We start from the raw sequence: 22,418 nt of genomic DNA on the forward strand, positions 1-22,418 counted from the left end.
GCTGTGTGGTACATGTGACAGCAATCGCCTGTATTCTTCATATGTCTGGGCAATGGGGTAGAGTGGCAAGACGGAGGCCTTTTTTTAGGAAGAAAAACATCCAAGCCCGGCTAAATTTTGCAAAAACACATCTGAAGTCTCCCCAAAACATGTGGAAAAATGTGTTATGGTGTGATGAAACCAAGGTTGAACTTTTTGGCTATAATTCCAAAAGATACTGTATGTTTGGTGCAAAAACAACACTGTACATCACCAAAAGAACACCATACCCAAAGTGAAGCATGGTGGTGGAAGAAGCATGCTTTGGGGCTGTTTTTCTTCAACTAGAACAGGGGCCTTAGTCAAGGTACAGGGAATTATGAACAGTTCCAAATACCAGTCAATATTGGCAAGAAACCTTCAGGCTTCTGCTAGAAACCTAATATGAAGAGAAACTTCACCTTTCAGCATGACAACAACCCAAAGCATTCATCCAAATCAACAAAGGAATGGTTTCACCAGAGGAAGATTAAAGTTTTAGAATGGCCTAGCCAGAGCCCAGACCTGAATCCGATTGAAAATCGGTGGGGTGCTTTGAAGAAGGCTATGCACTGGAGATGCCCTCGCAATCTGACAGATTTGGAATGTTTTTGCAAAGAAGAGTGGGCAAATATTGCCAAGTCAAGATGTGCCATGCTGATAGACTCATACCCCAAAAGACTGAGTGCTGTAATAAAATCAAAAGGTGCTTCAACAAAGTATTGGTTTAAAGGTGTGCACACTTATGCAACCATATTATTTTATTTTTTTATTTTTACTTCCCTCCACCTAATAGATTTCAGTTTGTTCAACTGAGTTGTACAGCTTTATAGGTCACATTAAAGGTGGAAAAAATTCTGAAGTGATTTATCTTTGTCTCATTTTTTTACATCACAGAAACCTGACATTTTAACAGAGGTGTGTGGACTTTTTATATCCACTGTTAAATAAAAGACACTGCAATGCATTTTGTGTGTGTTACTGCAACACGGGAATATGAATCTCTAATCTTTAACCACTTAAGGACCGCCCTCCGCAGTTGTACGTCGGCTGTTTGAAGTGGAATACCATTATTATGGCAGCAGCTAGCTGCCATAACCCCTGTATCCTCTTCAACAGCGGGCGGTCTGCTTTCAGATAAAATTGGTCTCTGCACTGGATTCTCCGTGAGATCACTTTTATCGGGGGTGGGAGAGGGCCACCCTCCTCTCCACCGCCGACCAGAGCTGTCGGTAGTGGCGGAGAAAATTGGGACCTCTCCCCTCAACAGCCTGGAGCCAAGTAAGGGAAAGGTGGCCCCCACTCGGCTCCATACCTTTGGATGGCGGAAGCAACGTCTTTTTGACCCCAAATCTCACATTTAAAAGGTCCTGTCGTGCTTTTTTTCTATTACAAAGGGATGTTTACATTCCTTGTAATAGGAATAAAAGTGACCCAAAAACATTTTTTAAAAGGACAGTGTAAAAAAAAAGTAAAATAAAATTTAAAACTCCCCGTCCCACAAGCTCGTGCGCAGAAGCGAACGCATACATAAGTCACGCCCGCATATGAAAAGATTTTCAAGCCACACATGTGAGGTATTGTCGCGATCTAGCACTAGACCACCTCTGTAACTCAAAACTGGTAACCTGTAGACATTTTTAAACGTCGCCTATAGAAATTTTTAAGGGTTCAAGTTTGTTGCCATTCCACGAGCGGGCACAATTTTGAACCGTGACATGTTGGGTATCAATTTACTTAGCGTAACATTATCTTTCACAATATAAAAAAAAATTGGGCTAACTTTACTGTGTCTTATTTTTTTTATTCAAAAGTGTATTTTTTCCCAAAAAATTACGTTTGTAAGATACGGTGTGACATAAAGTATTGCAACCACCGACATTTTATTCTCTAGGGCAGGGGTCTCCAAACTTTTGAAACAAAGGGCCAGTTTACTGTCTTTCAAACTTTAGGGGGGGCCAGACTGTGGCCAGTGGGAGTAGAAAATGCTCTGGCATTGGTGGGAGAAAACAATGCCATAGGCTTGGTGGTCAGTGGGAGTTAAAAAATTACATCTTTGGTGTTAGTGTGAGGAATAGTGCTCCGACTTTGGAGTCCATGGAAAGAATAGTGCCCTGTATTAGTGGAAGGAATAGTGCCTCAAGGGCCAGATAAAGGCAAGCAAAGGGCCACATCTGGCCCTCGGGCCACAATTTGGAGACCCCAGCTCTAGATTGTGTGTGAAAAAAATATATATAATGTTTGGGGGTTCTAAGTAATTTTCTAGCAAAAAAAAATGATTTTAACTTGTAAACACCAAATCTGAAAAATTGGCACGGACCTTAACTACTTCCTGTTCGGCCTATAGCAGAATGACGGCCGGGCAGTGGTTCTGTTATCCTGACTGGACGTCATATGATGTCTTGCAGGATAACATGTTGGTGCGGCGATCGATGGTGCTGTGTGCTGACACACCGCATCTCAGATCGTGGTAATCAGTGCCCATCAGCTGACAGACTGTGCCCCATCAGTAACTCCAGTCAGTGCCCATAAATCTGCCAATCAGTGCCCCATCAGTAATGCCTGTCAGTGCCTTTCAGATGCCAATCAGTAATGCCTGTCAGTAGCTTTTTGACAGTGCTGCCTATCCAGTGCCACCTATTAGTGCCCATCAGTGCCACCTATTAGTGCCCATCAGTGCCACCTATCAGTGCCCATCAGTGCTGCATATCAGTGTAGCCTATCGGTGCCCATCAATTCTGCATATTAATGCCTTCTCATCAGTGCCCATCAGTGCCGATTAGTGCAGAATCATCAGTGCCTGTCAGTGAAGGAGAAAACAAAATTTTATAACTGAAACGAAGAAAAACTTTTTCTTTTTTTTTTTTAATTTCCGTCTTTTTTAGTTTGTTTAGCAAAAAATAAAAACCACAGAGATGATCAAATACCAACCAAAAGAAAGCTCTATTTGTGGGACGAAAATGATAAAAACTTAGTTTGGGTACAGTGTTGTGTGACCGCGTAATTGTCATTCAAAGTGCGATAGCACTGAAAGCTGAAAATTGTCCTGGGCAGGAAGGGGGGAAAGTGCCTGGTATTGAAGTGGTTAAGTAGTTAAAAATTACATTATTTTCAAAGACCTGACCTACTTAACCAGACATTGTAGAATGTATGGGAAAAGGAGGCAGCTGATGATACAGTATATATAATAGGGACTACAGCATCAGAACCTATACATTGATGATATGCTAATAGCTTTATGTGTTTCTTGTGAGTAGGGGCATAGAGTTGCAAACTAAAATCTAATAAACATGTAAGTGGTTTCTATCTGAAACATAAGTACATTCAGCAGTCGTTTGCTTTTTAGGGTTAAGTCTGGTGCCCCTGGCTGTTAAACCCATAAACTTTTATTCCAGTATATTATTACTTTGCTTATAGTTGCAAGCAGTTTATTATAACGGAAGAGTAATGTATAATCAAAATTTTGGTAGTACTCTCGTTTGAGCATGTGGTCTTTATTTAATAAAAATTATTCTGGAAAGAAATGGTTCCCACTGTCATGTTTTGGCATAGTATGTACCCTTGAGGATGGTTGTCTATAAAATCTAGGCATTTAGTGCACACAGCTTCTTTTTCCTGTTTGCTTTTGTTGACTTTGACAGAAATGCTGAGCATATAAGATGTTCTCTAAACTTAATTATATTTACCGTAACCAGTATTTTATAGGGTTGTTTATTTTTCAGTCATTAATTAAATAAAATAATAATACAAATAAAAACTATGCTATGATTTATGCTTTTTTTTGTTGCACAAGCATTACAGCTATTTGCAAATCATTATATATGCAAGAGCAACGCCATCCAATCCGCTGCCATGTCCTCACTGCCATCTATAACCCCATACCAGATGCTCACACCAGGGAGTGAGCATCTGGTATCCCCAACACAGCCAGGGCAGACCATTCCCCAGAGCAGGGGAATGGTCTGTGAGTTTGTCTTGTGTACCCTATAGTGGATTCTCCATATTGAATATATAGAACTAAAAGTCATGGTTCCAGTTGTATTATTAAGATATGTACATTTTGATAACTTATAAAAGAAAGCTTGCCCTTCTGGTAATGTGATCCACTGGCCATAGACACATGGCATGGTGAATGGTTTGAAACAACATGCAGAGCTGACACCTCTCCAGTTGATTTTATCTTTTGGTCAAGGTAATGCAGTCTTTGCATTCAACTATGTATTTTATACCTATATAATGTGATATCTATGACTATATAATGTGATATCCTTGTATTGGATTTATTGTGAATGCAAATAGACAGCGTCTACAATTAACTCTTTATATATTGCAGTAGTACACTTATAAACTTCCCGCTTTTTCTCTTTGTAATCTCATTCTAAAGTAAAAGGACTTTCCATCTGTCCATCTGTCCTGCTGGCTAATGTTTTTTTATTAATATACCTTGCACATGATCTGGTAGTTTTTGCAGAGTAAATTTTCACTTTGTTATACCCCTTTCATTAATATCTGTGAAAATTCACTATTAATAAAATTCAATATTAATAGTGAAAATTCACTTTGAAAGCGGGGCTTAGGCGGGACTTAAAGTGGTTGTACACACTGTACTACCACTTTTACCTACAGGTAAGCCTATAATTAGGCTTACCTGTAGGTACCAGACATGCTGGAAGGTTAATTGGATCCTGTCTAAATTGTCCCTAGTATGTATGTGAGTTAGGGACCTTAGATTGTAAGCTCCTTGAGGGTAGGGACTGATGTGAATGTACAATGTATATGCAAAGCGCTGCGTAAATTGACGGCGCTATATAAGTACCTGAAATAAATAAATAAATACCATGAATATCTCCTAAACTTGCACTGTTTAGGAGATATTCACTGTATCCACATGTTTTTTTTATTGAAAGCCTATGGCGTGCAAAACACACCCAAAAACTTCACCCGGTGCATAAAAAATGTGCACACACATAAAGAGTGTTCACAAAAAAGTGCCACGGGTACACAAGACGTGCCAATTCCCTGATCCCCCGGGGCGTTAGGCTCCTGCGGGGACAAAGGTACTTACAATGGTCTATCTGGCCGAAACCAGACAGACCCCGTTCTCTGGAGGGCCTGCCGAGACGGGACCCACCCAAGTACTAGGTGGGGCTCCCCCGAAGGGAGACCCCATGAGAGGGGGCGAACTAAGCCAAAAGGCCATGTCCACCCCTTCCCAAGACTTTCAAGGCTGGCCCGAGGACCCGCATCCTTACTCATCACAACACACAGTGGGACAAACGTGTAAAACAAGACGTGACAACACAGGATTTCAATCAAAAAAGAAATAAAAAAGTGGGGAAGGGATAGTGGAGAGTGAAAAGAAGTGGCCATTGTGTAACACAATGACCAGGCCCTCCGGCCAGGAATAAAAAAAATTCCTCTGGTCCTAGCCAAAAGGCCCGGCCCAAGAGGCAGGTGCAAAAAAAGCTGTGTTATGGTGCAGTGACCGTGGTGCCCAAAATCAAAATGACTGCCACTCACAGTGATCTTATGGCACCCCTGGACTGCCACTCCATGGGCACTACTCCATAGGCTTTCAAGACCTACCCAGGCCCACAGCCTAGACCACGGCAGCCCCCACCGCAGACAGAAAAGGCATGAGGTTCAGGAAGCTTGGTGAGAGCCCTTGCCCCAAAGGCTCCACCGTCACTCCCATCACCCCTTCCAGTTTCACATTTGGGTAAATGGATACTAGCCACTCCCCCCCTCCAGCAAAAGGGGAGTAAGCGTTCTCCTACCCAAATAACGGTCAGCAGCTAGAGCTACCACAATCCAGGCCAGAAGGCCAGGGACCCGACCCTTCGGCCAGACCAAAATGCAGCACCCATCCCTACCAGGAGCACCCTTCCAGACGGCTCAGACTCAACCATTGGCCGGTCCCCAGTATACTGTCGGGCAACACGGCGTAGTCCCTGCTGAGTATCGCCTTTCCAGGTACTATGACACCATTGGATTTGCTGGCCCTCCCCAACGAGAGTGACACAGCGCCTCCTCTGGAAACTGATAAGAACAGATACTACACTTGATCTTAGCCAAAAGGCCGAGAAGCCATGTATCCACATGTATCCACATGTGCCGATATCATCGGCACGTGTACTGAAGAAACGGCTTGCTTGTGCCGTTTCTTCAGTAGCTGTGCCACGACCAGCGGCTCCCGCGCTCATTGTGCAGGAGTGACGTCATCGCGGCTCCGGCCAGTCACGGCGTCGGAGCCCACGAACCCGGAAATAACTCCGCCGGCCACATTGGTGTATGGGGACCTCTGCAACAGCTTCGATCTAAGGTAAGTACCGTATTTCATAATGAGCTAGTATGCATCACATCAGAGTTTACAGCCACTCTAACACCAATATTTGCATATGACCTTAAAACCAAGAAAAGTGTATTCATTCTTTACATTTTTATCAAAACACCTTTATTGTGGCCCCTCATATGTTGTCCCAATGTACAGTTTGCATCCACTCAGTTGCCTGCAAATGCAGTGTTGTATGCATAGTAATAGCATTCTTTCATTGATTTTATTACCAATCTAGGCATGTGTCTTGTCCTTTTTACTATAAGGTTAACAGGGATCTCTTATGAGAAAAATACTTGCATGGACATTTTGGACCACCTTCAGAAATTTCCATGGTTTAATTTGGACAAGACTAAAATATGTATCATATTTTAGCAATGTGTAGTATCTAAACTAGAGACAATAGTTTTTGTTTTTTGTTTTTTTTTTGTATATAACTTACCACCAGGGAATAGCAAAAGCAGAAGTTTTTATTTTGCCAGAACTTTGGTGAAAATCAGGAGTTTAAAACAAAGTTTTGCTAATTGACGTTGAGGTGGAAGGTAAAATGGTTTTGGGTGGCTTTTATGGGTGCAATGAGTTTGAAATGGCCCCTAAAGGTCAGAGAAGCTCTTTTCCACTCACAAAACTATGTCTTGCAGGAACAGAGTGGCTCATAGCTTTAAAGGGAACTGTTTTTTAGTTAATTTCACCCAGCTGTGTTGCATGGAGACTAATGCTTAAGAATTTTTACTTCATTATGTACTTTTCTTTGTTTATATACAGTATGGTGGGATTTCTAGACAGTGTCGTGTTCACCCACACTCCAGGGGCCGCAGAGATGCACTATTCATTTGCATTTTGTATTTGGTGGTCTGAAAGGAGATCCCACAACTCAAAGCACGTATCACAGACATTAGAACCTATCCTCTCTATGCTGCCACACTGCCTCACACATCGTCCTCCATGGTCCAGCCCAGGTCCTCTTCATAGTTGAATGATGCCCAGCATGTCCTTTAAGCTCAGATCATCTAAGGCAGGGTTTCTCAACCCGTGGTATGTGCACTAAGGGCAGGGTCCCACCTCCCGTACACATACAGTCCCCGGTGGCTTGCTGTAGCGTAGCACTGTGGTACCAATGGAGAAGCTGCCCGGGGTCCTGTCAGTGTGATGGAGCTTAACGTGCTGCCCGCAAGATGTTTTCTCGGCCAGGGCTGACTGATCAGGGTCAGTAGGTGGCCCCATGTCCTCCCATCTCCTGGCTCCTTCCCCTCTCCAGCGCGCCTGGGATCTCCTGCCATGTGTGAAGAACCCGTCTGGATGATGCCTGCTGCTGCTCGCTGATCTCCTCTCCAGTTTGCTATCCTGCACACAGCCAGCACATTGCAAACAGAAAAAAAGGTGAGTCCTGATTTTTCACTTTCCCATCTCCCTGTGTCTGCTCAGGAACTACACATCCCAGCATGCCCACCTATCAGTGCAGCCTTATCAGTGCCGACCATTAGTGCAGCCTTGTCAGTGCAGCCTCGTCAGTGCCCCCTATCAGTGCTGCCCATCAGTGCAGCCTATCAGTACAGCCTCATCAGTGTTCTCGAGACTGGGGTACGTAGGAAACCTTTTTACACCTGCAGGGGTACTTCACCGTAAAAGGTTGAGAAACACTGATCTAAGACTCCCTCTACCCAGGGGTACGTCATCAAGTCACTCTGGTCTTACGGGAGAAATCTGCAAAGAACAGCATCGCATTGCTGTTATCTGCAGTGATAAAGCCAAATTCCATGTTGTCTGTGACTTCAAATAGTTAATTTGGGGTAAGCTGGCCCAAAGTATTTCCCTCAATAGCAGATGTGCCTCCTGGGACCACTTTATAAACTGTATGCAGCATCAGCTACATACAGTATACACTATACAGCACTGTGCTTTGGCAGGAGGACAGGGACTTCTCTTCCTACTCCCAGTCAGCTGCTCAGCCATTCACATTAAGCTTTGTATTTTCCAAATGAATGAAGTTTACTCTAATGGGCTGAGTGGAGAGATAGGTGGATGATGTCATGTCCAGCTCAGCCAATCAGAGGGAGCTTTGTATTCTTTCATAACATACAAAGCTTCCTGTAAATGGCTGAGCAGCACTCAGCCTGATCTGTGTTTGTTCCAGTAGAGGAACGGGAAGTTCCCATCCCACTGGCAGAACACAGGGCTATATACTGTATGTACATACAGTTTATATAGTGTGCCCAGCAGGCACATCTGTTAGTGAAGGAAGTAGTTTGTATGGGCCACCTTGGCCCAAATTAACTATTTAAAGTGATAGTATACATGGAGTTAGACTTTAAGGACCCACCCATCATCTGCCAGAGGAATGAAAGAAAGATATTTATTCTAAAATTGTATAACAATTACATTCAGAAGGAAAAGGATGGGCGATGGCATTGGAGTTGTATTTTAAATCTTTACCTCTGTGGTCATTTGTATTTGGATTTATATTTATACTTTGAATCATAAAAACACAATTAAACACTGAGAAATAAAATAGTTGTGTACACTGGAAAAGGCTAATTCCATTTCGTATAATTTCTCCTTTTGAATGTACTTAGTATTCTGGTTTTACATCCCTAACATTCTTACTCTGCAAGTCTAGTTCTGTTGGCTGACTGATTTGAATAGATTCCCTTGTACAATTCCCTTTTCAACTCTTCTCTGCCTAAATATTCTGTTACTTATATAAGTACATTTTAAGAATATATTTTTGCCTTAGGTTTTCTTCTTTGTGCAATGAATAAAAACAGGACAAGCATCAAGAGATGAAATGTATTAACTACTAATAAAAATGGCTTTGTAGGGAGAAATCGTTCAGAGATTCTCAGAATCTATTTAGGTCCACACCCTACTACTTTTAAATGAATCCAAAACTGCATCCAGGAAAATATCTTGACTCCCTTGTTGACTTTCATATGATATTTTGTATTTGGATTATTTTCTTAGACATGCTACAGCTCTTGCCAGCCAAAATTACAGGCTGCCTAGTCATAAACAAACTGCTACACTTTTACAGAAGTCTACCCAAAATATTTTCTATGGTATCTAAGGGTGGTAAACCCCTTAATGTAGATGATAAGAAACGGTTAGTAATTTTAAACACGGGGCAAGGTGTTACATGGGAAGGTGAATGGCATGGTTGAGACTAAATTCTTGTTGAGTGTCCCAACCATGCTTGAGCAGAACATGATAATCCTGTAGCAAACTCCTCCAAGGCTAAGAAATCTACAAGATAGAACTCGAAACGCTTATGCGACATGTCAAAAATATTTTTCCAGCGTTTTTGGAAGCATAATAAATCTTTCACTTTAGGGCTAGTAAGTAGAAAAATATTCATACGGTACGTACTTTTTTTCAGCTGTTTATTTTTTCTGCTTTGTATTATGTCTTCTCGTTAAATTATATTATTCAAAAATATTATAAGGTCTAAACTGTATTTAGACTTCAAAATTTTCCACTTGTATGGTATAGCCGAGTCTGCTAAGTCTATTTCCCTAAAAATCCAGTAGAGTAACTAGACAGTGGTAGTGAATGCAGTTGAACCCAACCACCCCATGTGCTGGTTGTAGTCTTTCTGCTTTCAGTAGTCTGGCACTTAGAATATTTTGTTTTGCAGAGGTCATTGCTAACACACTTATGCATAGAAAGTACCCAAATGGTTTCAGCCATACAATAATATGGAGTGTTCCAGACTGGCCAGGACTCACATTTTGGCTGGAATAGTCTGTGGTTTAGATTAACTATTCATATGTAGTATTTACTGGGTCAGGAATAAATAACAGGGCATGCACCAGAGCAATGCAGGAGCAGCCTTGGCTTTAAAAGAGTAAATTGTGTATTATAGATTGATCAGACATAATTTGTTACCTTACTGTACTAATGATTCATAAGCTCCTCTCTTGGCTCTGGAAATGATGACTCTGAAGCTAGGTAGCGAAGACACGTCTTTTACATGCTGAATTTGGGAGTTGCATTTTATGGAAGGTAGTGGATGTTATTTAGAGGACTGTGGCATACAGCACTTTAAGAAGAATACATGCATCTAGGGCAATAGTAGTGCCTGCAATGAGGGTCCCATCTGTTTTTCTGCACAGAGTCAATGTCCATCTATGATTGCTTTCGCTATAATTAAGTAAAACAGGCTGTAAACCAGCAGAGTACAGTTCTGATTATTGCCAGAAATTACATTAATGTTTACTAATCTCACGAGCCAGTGTTTTCTTTTCGCAAGAATCCAAGTACATACTGTATATTATTGTGAGAGGGAATCTGGCTCAGTTGTGTATTTGGAATTGGCATAGTTTAGAGTGTAACTTCCCTGGTGAATGACTTCTCAGTTATCTTTATTGCTTACAATGTGTCTTCCAAAAAATCATGCCACGTTTCTTCTGAGTATAAAGAGTCCTGAAATATTGTAGGGAGGGATTCTTTCTGCAAGACCGTTATTTTCCGAGCTTGAAGATCAGAGACAATATTAGTGCAACAGTGACACCTATTGGTGTGCCTGATCATTTATATCGTGCACAATAGCCAAACGACAAATCTCGCTACCACATAACCCTAATGTATTTTCAGAACAATCACCCTTTCAAATAAAGAAAAAGTGAACTTCTTATAAGGGACAGCCATACACATATGGACAAATATAAAAATAACAGAAACCATGTGGATGCAGCACGTCAGAGCAGAGCTCCGTTAAGTGCTCCAGTGATCCATCAGAATGTTTACTTTCTGTGTTTTTTTTTTTTTTTTTAATGTCAAAGTGCTATATATGTTGGCACAGACACAGAATGCGATCCACTGGCAACTGATCTTAAAATAAAATCTTTCATTAAAATAGCTTGCCCCTAAAGTTTTCAGTACCATTGCTGCCCCAGTCTGCAACTGGAGCCCCATTAAAAATTGTACTTACGGGTATGAGTCACATGTTTACACTAGTCCACTTCCTCAAGCATTGTGTTGCTCAGTGCCCAAGCAGCCAGTTACCTGGCAAGACACTATTACGGGAGGGAGAGGTCTATCAACATCGCCAAATCATGAGATAGATAGCAAGCAAACTTGCCACAAATTTGTGTCAGTGTTGAATTGTAATGCCCCGTACACACGGTCGGACTTTGTTCGGACATTCCGACAACAAAATCCTAGGATTTTTTCAGACGGATGTTGGCTCAAACTTGTCTTGCATACACACGGTCACACAAAGTTGTCAGAAAATCCGATCGTTCTGAACGCGGTGACGTAAAACACGTACGTCGGGACTATAAACGGGGCAGTGGCCAATAGCTTTCATCTCTTTATTTATTCTGAGCATGCCTGGCACTTTGTCCGTCGAATTTGTGTACACACGATCGGAATTTCCGACAAAGGATTTTGTTGTCGGAAAATTTTATCTCCTGCTCTCCAACTTTGTGTGTTGGAAAATCCGATGGAAAATGTCCGATGGAGCCCACACACGGTCGGAATTTCCGACAACACGCTCCGATCAGACATTTTCCATCGGAAAATCCGACCGTGTGTACGGGGCATAAGTCTGTTAACTTGCTGCCCATTTTCAAGGGTAACTTGCAGAGCACTTGAAGTACAAGTTCTAGTTGACTCTTTTCTGATTTGTAGCAAATTTGCGTGGCGAGTCTCTAGCAAGTGCAAAGTTGCAGTGGCAAGTCTACAGGATGAAAATTCAGCCACAGTGACCCCTGTGATGGGATGACTATTGCACAACATAACTGAACCAGAACTTGCAGCAGACTTGCAGAATGTTGGCAAAGAAAGTTGATCTGGAGTCATGCAATGCAGACTGCAATTGTGCAACAAACTTGTGCAGCCTGGAAAGTCTAGCAATAGCTTAGCAAGTAATTTTAAAACTTGCAGCACAATTGCTTGCTATCTGGGTTATTATTTTAAAATTAAAATAACTATCTCTTTCCTTTCATGAATAAAGCCTACTTCATCATGTGACCCTAAAGCGTATGCAGCCTAAAACACGTGTTTTATCACTACTATGGGCCTTCTTGGTATGTTATGTGATTAAAGACTTCGGATGTGTATTGTGTTTAATCAGCTCTGTCTGGCAAACCTGTAATGAGGCAAATGGATCAGCAAGGCAAAACAAGCCAACTATGGCTGTCCTTTATACATATATCATTTTAAACTATATTGAGAAACAAGTTTTTGGTTATGCATTAATATATCAATAGGATAATTGATAGTAAATGAATCAATTTCACATGTGCATAAAATTTTTTTTTAAAAACTACAATTGCCTTTTAGGCTTGGTTCACACTAGATGTGGCGCAAATTCGCACAGCATCTAACTTGCAACCCCGTTCATGCGAACTGATTACGGAGTGTATGTTAAGTTAACGACACCCCACAATCAGTTTGCAGAACGCAGCACGATTTGCAGAATTGGATCGCATGGGTGTGAACACCCATGTGATCTGATTCCGGCACGGACCATAAAAAGGGTCCTGCCCGAGTTTGGTCCGAATGCATTGCGAATTCAGCCAGTTTGTATGGCTGAAATCCGCATCGCAGAGACATCGCATTTGATCTGCACAGCAATGCGGTGCGAATCACATGCGATGTCTGGCATCGCACTAGTGTGAACCGGCCCTTAAAGGATATTTATAGATAAGATAAAATATCTAAGATATAATAAGCTTGCCATATTAACCATTCAACTGAAAGTCAGGCACTGCTAAATGCCAGGCTGGCCTCTTAGAATGTTGCTGCATGGCTTCCCAGGAACCCCTGGTCATAAGGTTCTTCAAACACCCACTAAGGCATGTCCCCACCAAAAGACACAATACAGTACAGGTGCATCTCAATGCATATTTAAATAGGGCATTTATTTATATGATCCCAAAGATGGAAGGATTTAGATCCAAAAGAGGTACAGTTAGTAGTAATTACTATATGAAAAACATCTTCTGCCTCCTGTGTAAAAGAAGATATTACTGTTCTATATTCCAGGCCTTTCTGATCTCCTCACCTTCATGTTGGCTACAAAGTAAGATGGTATTTTCAGGGGTCAACAGAGAGGTGGGCAGGGAGGGTAATGCAGCAAGCATTGGTGGCGTTTCCCTTTATACAGCACTGGTGATTTTAAGGTGTCCTGGGCACTTGGCAGAGAACGGTTTGCATACCCAAACAGCCTCGCTGGCATTAATTGTCTGTTGCCAGAAATAACTTTTTTTTTAGAGCAAAAGTAATGTTTTCCTTTAAAGCGGATTTCCACCCAAAAGTGGAACTTCTACTTTAAGCACTCCTTGCCCCCTTACATGCCAAACTTGGCATGTAATTTTTTTTCGGGGGGGGGGGATCGGGTACCCTGTGGTACTTCCTGTCCCACTTCCTGCTTCAGTCGCACTCTTCCTTTTGCCCCCCCACTCTGCAATCTTCTGGGACACATCACAGGTCGCAGAAGATTGCCTAGCCACTAAAAGAGCGCAGCGCAACTCGAACATGAGCAGTGCACGCCTAGCTGTGAAGCCGCAAGCTGTCACAGCGGGGTGCCCATAGTTGCAATAGCGACATGGCGGAGAGGAGCGAGGCTTCGGGCGGCTGCATCGCTGGACCATGGGACAGTGTCTGTTTATTAAAAGTAAGCAGCTACACTTTTTGTTGCTGCTGACTTTTAATAAACTGAAAAAAAGAGTGGAACTCTGCTTTATGTTCATCTCACTCAAACAGAATATGTCACCAAATTAAATGTGTATTGATTTAGCAGGGGTGCATTTAAAAATGTAATTAAAAAAGTTTATTTGGATGCAATAAAATAATGCTCTTTCTTTTATAGATAATTTTATAGAATAAAAAGTATGTATAATTGAATGTACAGCATGTAGAATATATCAAAATAGTTCTTTGTGTTTCTTGCTTGAGGCATAGCTATGGAGTCCTTAGAGACCAACAGTGCTGCCGGAGTGTCCTCAGGTAGCCTAGCTAACTAGTTCAAAATTGCTGCTCTGCTGAGCAGAGAGAGGCAGCAAATTAGTGATTCAGTGACAAATGAAGGATTTTGAAAGGAAAAGCATTAGAAGCCTACAGCAATCTCTTCTGTCTCTATATGTTTCTTCCCTGGGAAGTTCTCCGATTTGAACAGACACTGCTTTTGTGTTGACGTAGCTGCATCTTTCTTGATTTTTTAGCTTGATTCTGAGAAACTTCATTCGCCTGAAATGTTTAACTTGGCAAATCCTGGACCACAAGGCTAAGTTGAATCATTTCACCTCGTCTCCAGGCTGAGAAAACAGCTTTGCAGAGAGTAAAAATTACAAATGCAGCAATGATTAGACTAGGCCTGTAAACTATTATTTGATGTGATATTTGGTTCAGGGTCCTTACAAAATAAAATTAAAACTTAAAACATACATGAAACATGGATGTTTCCCGTTTTGTCATTGTCAACATATTAATAAGATGTTCATGGGTTTCTTATAGCAAAATGAACAAATAGCTTTAGAGCACTTTTACACTGTCCTGCTGCTGTTTTCCCGCAGCACAGGTGCAGCGCAGTGTACCCACAATTTTCGTGCCAGTTATCTACACCTTTCCATATACTTTTATTAGATCGGGCGTTTTTGGTGCTTTTTCTGAAATCCTGCATGTGGCATCTTTCATGTGATTATAGAAAATGCACCAAAAAACGACTAATCTAATAGAAGTATATGGGAAAGCGTAGGTAACCCATAAAAAAATTATGGGTACACTGTGCTGCACTCGTGCTGCAGGGAAACCATAGCAGGGCATTGTAAATGTGGCCCTAGCTTTTTTTATTGTTTTACAGCAAAACTTTGTTTAAAAAGTCACTGGTGCTAAGATTTTCTAAGGCATAAATACACTATTACAGATCCCTTCTTACTGCTTTTCTGGAGATACTGACCCAAGGCTTAAATTGCTGCTACTGAAATGTTTCCAGCTGTGGAAAAAGAGTAAAAAAACTGCGCTAGGATAAAATAAATAAAATTGAAATAAAAATTGAGAGAAGTTGTTTCCAAAACTGTGATCCCTCAGGAGCTGCAATTCTCATGTATGACATTAATACAAAAAAGAAGGTTTGGAAAGTTAGAATCGTGCTATCCATAAAATATTGATGATAGTGAAAAATCATAAAATAACATTAATGAAAATCAAAAAATCCCCAAGAATTAAAATGTGCATAAACACCTTGATCAGTGAAACCAAAAATTAATAAGTCCGTGAGTAATTAATTGAAGAGATAATATACATCAATGTAAACAGATTATAAGTTCATAAAAAATGGGTGAATGTGAAAAAACAATGTAGTGAGCAAATGAATAAAAAGTCACCATAGTCCATAGATTGCGAACAAACTGTCCTCAAAAACACTGAGTAAAGGACTGTGTTAAATCCATCAGCAGAAATGAACTCTTACCAGAGTTCCATGATCCCTCATAAAAGTTCTTTATTAAAAGACAAATTGCACAGGGTATGTGACATCGCACACATGGGGATAGCCAAGGAGGGGATAGAAGGACCATATACACAAGCCCTGGCCAGGGGCATGTATGTAAACTGGGAAAGCAGTTTCCTGGAAGCCTGCACAGACTATGTTTTGAGATGTAGAAACTTTGTTGGAATCAGTCTCATTCTGGAGCCTGGCCTCCTGTATGATGTTACTCCTCGGTGCATTCATAGTATGCATTTCAAGGTTGCTACCTCTTCATCAGCTGCAACATTTTATAATGAACTTAGCTTCCTATCCTAAAATAGTATTAAAGTGGTTGTAAAGGCTGAAGGTTTTTACCTATATGCATTCTATGCATGACGGTAAAAAGGCATCTGTGTGCTGCTCTCCCCACAGTTCCTCTCTTATACCTGAGCCCCCTCTCGATCCAGCAATGTGCATGGGAGCCTCAGCTGTCCTGGGTCTCTCTTTCCTCATTAGCTGAGACACAGCAGCGGGAGTCATTGGCTCCCACTGCTGTCAATCACAGCCAGTGAGCCAATGAGTAGAGAGCGGGGGGCTCTATGTCTTATGGACGCATAGAGCGAGGCTCGGGAGCTAGCAGGCACTATTGCCCTCATAGGAAGTGCCTTGCTATTGGGTGCACTGGTCAAGGGGGAGGAGCCTGGAGCACCAGTGAGGGACCTGAGAAGAAGATGATCGGGGCTGCTTTGTGCAACACTATTGCACAGAGCAGGTAAGTTTGACATATTTGTTATTTAAAACAAAAATGAACCTTTAGAATCACTTTTAAGAGATTGTTCAGGTTTACAAAAGGAAAAAAAAAAATATACTTACCTAGGTGGATCCACCTAGGTGGATGCAGGAAGCCTCTACACTGAGAATTGAGCAATCAAACACCGCTGATCGCTCAATTACCCCCTCTGCTCTGAGCAGAGAGCCGTGAAAGTCTATACATATCTAAAACGCTCCAGTGGCCTTACGACCTTTTCAGAATTCCTGTTCCATATTACTACAGGTAAAAACAAAATATATCTACCCAACCAATAGTGAGAGTGAAATCATGGTAGTGATTTACATGGAAAGTTGTAAACTGCTTTTAATGAAAAGTGATATGCCTTCTAAATGACTGGTAGCAAAACTAGACAATGCTTTCATTTCTAGTATAAATCTGCTGTCTCAAAAGTCATTTTATTTCATGTATTCTTACAGGTGTATACAGAAGGAAAAGAGCAGTGTTTCAGACACCAATCTGCAGTTGTCAATCAGTGCTCTAAATAAAGTACAAGTTAAATTTGTTTTCTATGGATTACTGCACTTTGCATGCCATCTCAACTCTATTATACTCCATAATAGTAAAACCTTTATGTATAACATGACCGGTGCAATTAAGAGTGCCGCTACCAAAAGCAGTAATAATTTAAAGTTTGAAAAATTACTGATGAGAAAATTATAAAATGATCATTTGCAATGCAATTAAAATTGGTATTGTCATGAATTCTCTTTATACCTGCTTCTATGCTTTCGTCTTTGTATTTTACTTTCTTCCTGTGCTCTTCTGGAACTAACTTTGGCTCTTTAAAACTTACAAACAAGCACTAAGTATTTCTGTAGAGCAAACATTAAGGTGCATGCAGGCATAAAATACATCTATCATCCTTTCCAGTGCATGAGTGGATGTTAGTTCAGCTTTTATGATGGGCATCTGAGCCATGGCTCCTAATTGTGGTTTACAGGATGTAGCTAATTAGACCTGAGTGACTACTTCTGTAGTTATTCTCACTAACAATTAAACCTTATGTCCCAGTGACTCTGGCAGCAATAATAATGCATACTGCTATTAATTCAGGAATAAAGCAGATTAAATAGTTAGGGGTAGAAAAGCAATTAGCCTCTAAACGTGACTCAGTGTCCTGTAATTGGCTACTTCCTGCTTCTAACAAAAAAACTGCAAGATCATAGATGTTGCTTCGGAATAGGCTGTCTGCAGCTCTCCAGCTACTGACATGAAGCTGGCCTCGCTGCAAATTTAGGTCCAATAGAAACCATCTGTAGCTTACATGGTGCCTGTTGTGGATTCTGATGTGTTTTTGATGGTTATAGGTATTTATTACAAATATTTATATTGCGCTAACCAACTACGTGTAAGTTTGTACATTCATCTCAGTCCCTGTCCTCAAGGAGCTTGCAGTCTAAGGTGCCTAGCATGTGCATACCAATTTAGACTGGAGCCAATTAACCTACTAGCATGTCATTTTAATGTGTTAGGAGGAAACCCACGTACCATGTAGATGGTGTGTTGACTGGAACTCAACTTAAGGACCCTGGTGCTGCAAGGTAGGAGTGCTAACGACTAGGCCACTCTGTTGTCCCACATATTGATATTATTTACCTTGAAAAAAAAGTCTTGTTTCTCCCTACTTAAAAAAAACAAGAACCCAAGTATTAATTTCTGTTAATGGTAGAGGATTCCCACAGAGTCTTATTGAAATCCTGATTCTAGGATTCTTTTGGGTTTGTGAGGGGATCTGTGTGAGGGAAAGCCTTAAGCCTAGTACACACTGCTAGTTTTTTTTATTCAACCCAGCAGGCTGAACAAAACAAAACAAAACTGACAGCTCAGGTCGGAGCAGCTGTACTTACAATCTGATGTTAGTACAGTGATCTCCCCTGCTGTTTTATTGTGTTCTGACAGCCCCCCGCCAGAACACTCCAATCAGCGCTCTCAGCCATTGGCTAGGAGCACTGATCGGGAGCTGGTCAGCAGACCTTTTTACGGTCATGCCCCTCCGAAAAATGCCAACTGGCTGCAGTACACATGGTCAGAATGTCAGCCACTTTCTATTGAACTGGCTGATGCCGTCCGACATTCGGCCCATGTGTACGAGGCTTTAGAGGCACCGATTGGCTTAACTAGGAGCAAACACAGAATAAGTGTGTCATTAAGACCTCATTCAGATTATTAGGAACATATTTTTTTAAGAGTGAGTAATTAGTAGCATGATGGGGTAGGTATGACAAACTTGTTTTACAGAGTTTAGGAACACTATCATCAAAGGTATACCTATATTAAAAAATGTTTTAAAAGTGACAGCAGAAGAAAAATGCAAGCACTTTTGGTTGGCCAATAGAAATGTGTGTCAAAATGAATAGGGCAGTTAACCTCTCAAAAAAAAAAAAAAAAAATCAGTGGAGCTGATTTTTAAAATGGTCAGCATTTGGCCATACAGTAACGGATTTAAATCCAGTTATGTACAGGTGCTTTAAAGTGGAGTTCCATGCTAAATTGAAGTCCTAATCAATTAAGCACCCACCCCCCCACCCCTCTTTTTCATATATTCTTTTTTTTTTTTTTGCTCTTTTGTAACTCTTTTCTGTTTCCCTTCAGGACTTTCGTCCTACTCTGTTAATTCTCATTAATTGTCATCTTTATATTATTATTATTATTATAAAAAAATGTATATAACACCAATAGTTTGTGCAGTGCTTCACAAAATAATGGGAGACAGTACAGTTACAATACAGTTCGTGACAAGAGGGATCAGAGGGAGCAGCTCATGAAAGCTTACAATCTAAAGGGAAGGGCAAGTGATATAAAAGGTATTAACTGTGGGGGAATGAGTCATTTGAGAATGTAAAATGCAGTTGTTGGGTAGAGGTATGATATTCTTCCCTGAAGAGATGAGTTTTCAGGGATCACTTAAAGGTGGGCACAGTAGAAGATATTTATACAGAGCTACTATGCATCATAAATGAATGAGAAAAATCCTAAAGCTAAAAAATATTTTTTTACATAAAATCTGGCAATCGTTTACTTTCAATTTTGTTTTTTGCTGGATCAATATCATTAGTTGTAAAGCTCCTGTGTATAAAGGTAAAAATGTAAATAAATATTTTTCCCATGAAAGTGGTTAAATACATACATTTTGACCATTTAAGAGGCTCCTTCCCACTAAACACTTGTTCTGGCATCCCTATGTAGCTGTGTCTATAATACAGAGTCTATATAATGAGGTGGTACAAGGGTGGGCAGTTCTTACATTCCTGCCTGGGAAAACAAATCAAAATCCACTTAACACATGAATCATTGATTGGGTCGGCAGTGATCTGGAGCATTAAACTTGCTCGTAAAACCAAGGAGAGGACAGGACGTCAAACCCAGATTTAAAATTAGTTCCAGCCTGGCTCATACAGCAGACAGAAAAGGAAACAGGTTATTTATTATTCTCAGAATGGTTGGAAAAGTCAGTATTGTGTTCAAAGTATGTAAATTCTGTGAATGTGGGCTGCGTCTCTTGGAACTTTTTTACTATCTGCTGGTCTAATCTGGACATGTTTGCACATTGCTTTAAAGCACATTGTAATTAGCGTAATAAATTTAAATTAGGATTTTGCTTTAATGTATTACAATTTTAAAACATTTTTGTAATAAATAAGTAATAAATAATAATAATAATAAACAATAAAAATAATAAATAAATAAATAATAAAGAGATATGTTTATACAATCATATGCTTTTTTGGGTATTGAGAATGACATAAAATAGTAGAAAATAGTTCGAGAATGCAATAAAATAGAGTTATGAGTGCAGAACTATATGAGCAGTTTAGAGATGGCCTGGGCATGCATATCATCTCATCTCATACACATAGATCACTGTATCTATTTTCTTTGTTATACTGCATCAAAATAGCTATGTTGCGGCTGTCCTGCTAGCCTAAATCCCTGTAGATGCTAATATCCCCATTCAAAAATTTTAAATGGTTCTAAAGGCAGAAGTTTTTTTTTTTTTTACCTTAATGCATTCACTGCATTAAGTTTAAAAAATCTTCTGCATGCAACTTCCCCCTATACTTACCCAAGCCCAATCTTGATACAGTGATGTGCTCTCTAGGCTCTCTCCCTCCTCATTGCCTCAGAGATAGCAGTGGGAGCCATTGTCTTATGCTGCTGTTAATCACAGCCCGTGAGGAGGGAGTTAGGGACAGGGCTGAGCCATAGTCTGTGTGTCAGTGGGAGCAAGCATGCATGAGTGCTCCCAGAGCAAGCGGCTTGCTATGGCAGGCACTCAGTAGGGGGGGAGAGGGAGCCAGGAGCATCACGTGGGACCCGAGAAGAGGAAGATTATGGCTGCTGTGTGCAAAACCATTGTACAGAGCAGTTAAGTATAACATGTTTGTTACCTTAATACAACCCCCCCCCCCCCCAAAAAAAAAAAAAACAAGCATTTACCATCAATTTAAGCCTAAAGCGTGGTTCAAGCACCTTCGACACATTTGAGCCCACTGTAGACTCACTCAAACATATTGGGCATTAAAAGAAAGTTTCGCAGACTTTGACATGAGACCTATGAAAAGTGGTTTTCCAGCATGCATGTCCGACAGAAGCCGGCCGAACAGACCGGCATACACATGGGCAGAATGTTGGCTGGTATTTTTTGTATCAGCAAATGTCTCCTGATATTCTGCCCCGTGTACGGGACTTTAGTTTCATCCCCAGGTGACACTAAAGTCTGTGCAAGTTCCCTTCTTGCACAGACTTTCTTTGTTCTTATGGAGTCACCTTCCTTCTTTGTTTTTCCTGGTGGTATGGAGTTGTCTTCCTTCTACCCCAGGACCTTTTGCAAACCCCTTTTGCTTCTCAGAGTCCTAAAAGCTAGTTCTTCCTTTATGTTCAAAACATGTCTGTGTTCAAGTCCCTTCTTCCCTATTTCCTGCCAACATCACTTCTGTTTAACTAGCCTCTATGAACCAATCAAATAAGTTAATTGGCTTTAAATAGAGGAAGCCCAGCTTCTACCAAATGATAGTTAAAATGTATTACTCCATATATTCATGCTAGAAAAAATAGAGAAATGCAAATCTCAAAATGAAAGGACAGCTATGTGTTTTTTTTAATCCTGTGCCATAAGCTTATAAATATAGTCTAGATATGGATATTTTTGTATAGTTACCTTGATCCATCTTCAAACAATGTAAATATGCATATACCATACCTGGTCAATACTTTTGGAAGCTGGAAATCACTGTAGTAAGCATGGCTTCTTTGCTGAACACTGCTAGCTTCAGGGTCCCATGCTGAGTAGTTGCCCTGCTGCTTGGTGAACACTGGAGGTCAGTTGCTTGGCATGGGCTCAATTTCGAGAACAGTTTACATTTTCCCAATGAATGCAAAGCGTTCTCTGTTTGGAAGAGGTGGAGAGGCAGGGCAATGATGTCACAAACCTCATTTTATCCAATGAGAGAATGCTTTACATTTATTGAGAAAATGTTTTCTGAATGGTGTCCATACCAAGCAAGAAACTCTCATGTTTACGATGTAAAAGGACAGCCTCATGACAAGGGACCCGGAATCTAGTGGCGATCAGTTTAGAAGTGGTGCTTACCACAGTAATTTTCAGCTTCCACAGGGATCAGACCAGGTATGGCACATGGATTCTTACATTGGTCCAAGCTGGACTAATATAATTATGCAAAATATACATATCTAAAAATCAGCTTTAAATTTTCAACATTATCCTTCGCTATTATGATCAGTACACTGTAAATAAGTGTCATGTGAGTGAAGGACATATTTAGTCTTAGGGCACTGGGCTCTGCTGTATGCACTTTCCAGACCTC

General features: G+C 40.8%; 1 protein-coding gene and 1 pseudogene across 2 annotated transcripts in view; one reads left to right on the forward strand and one right to left on the reverse strand.

The window, feature by feature from the left end:
* The window catches only part of SCFD2 (sec1 family domain containing 2), a 725,068-nt gene that overhangs the window by 196,995 nt on the left and 505,655 nt on the right, over nt 1-22,418 (forward strand). The gene's annotated exons all lie outside the window — the stretch shown is intronic.
* On the reverse strand, nt 6,005-6,109 carry LOC141124354 (U2 spliceosomal RNA; annotated as a pseudogene).

Source organism: Aquarana catesbeiana, linkage group LG01 (genome assembly GCF_042186555.1).
Source record: "Aquarana catesbeiana isolate 2022-GZ linkage group LG01, ASM4218655v1, whole genome shotgun sequence".
NCBI lineage: Eukaryota > Metazoa > Chordata > Amphibia > Anura > Ranidae > Aquarana > Aquarana catesbeiana.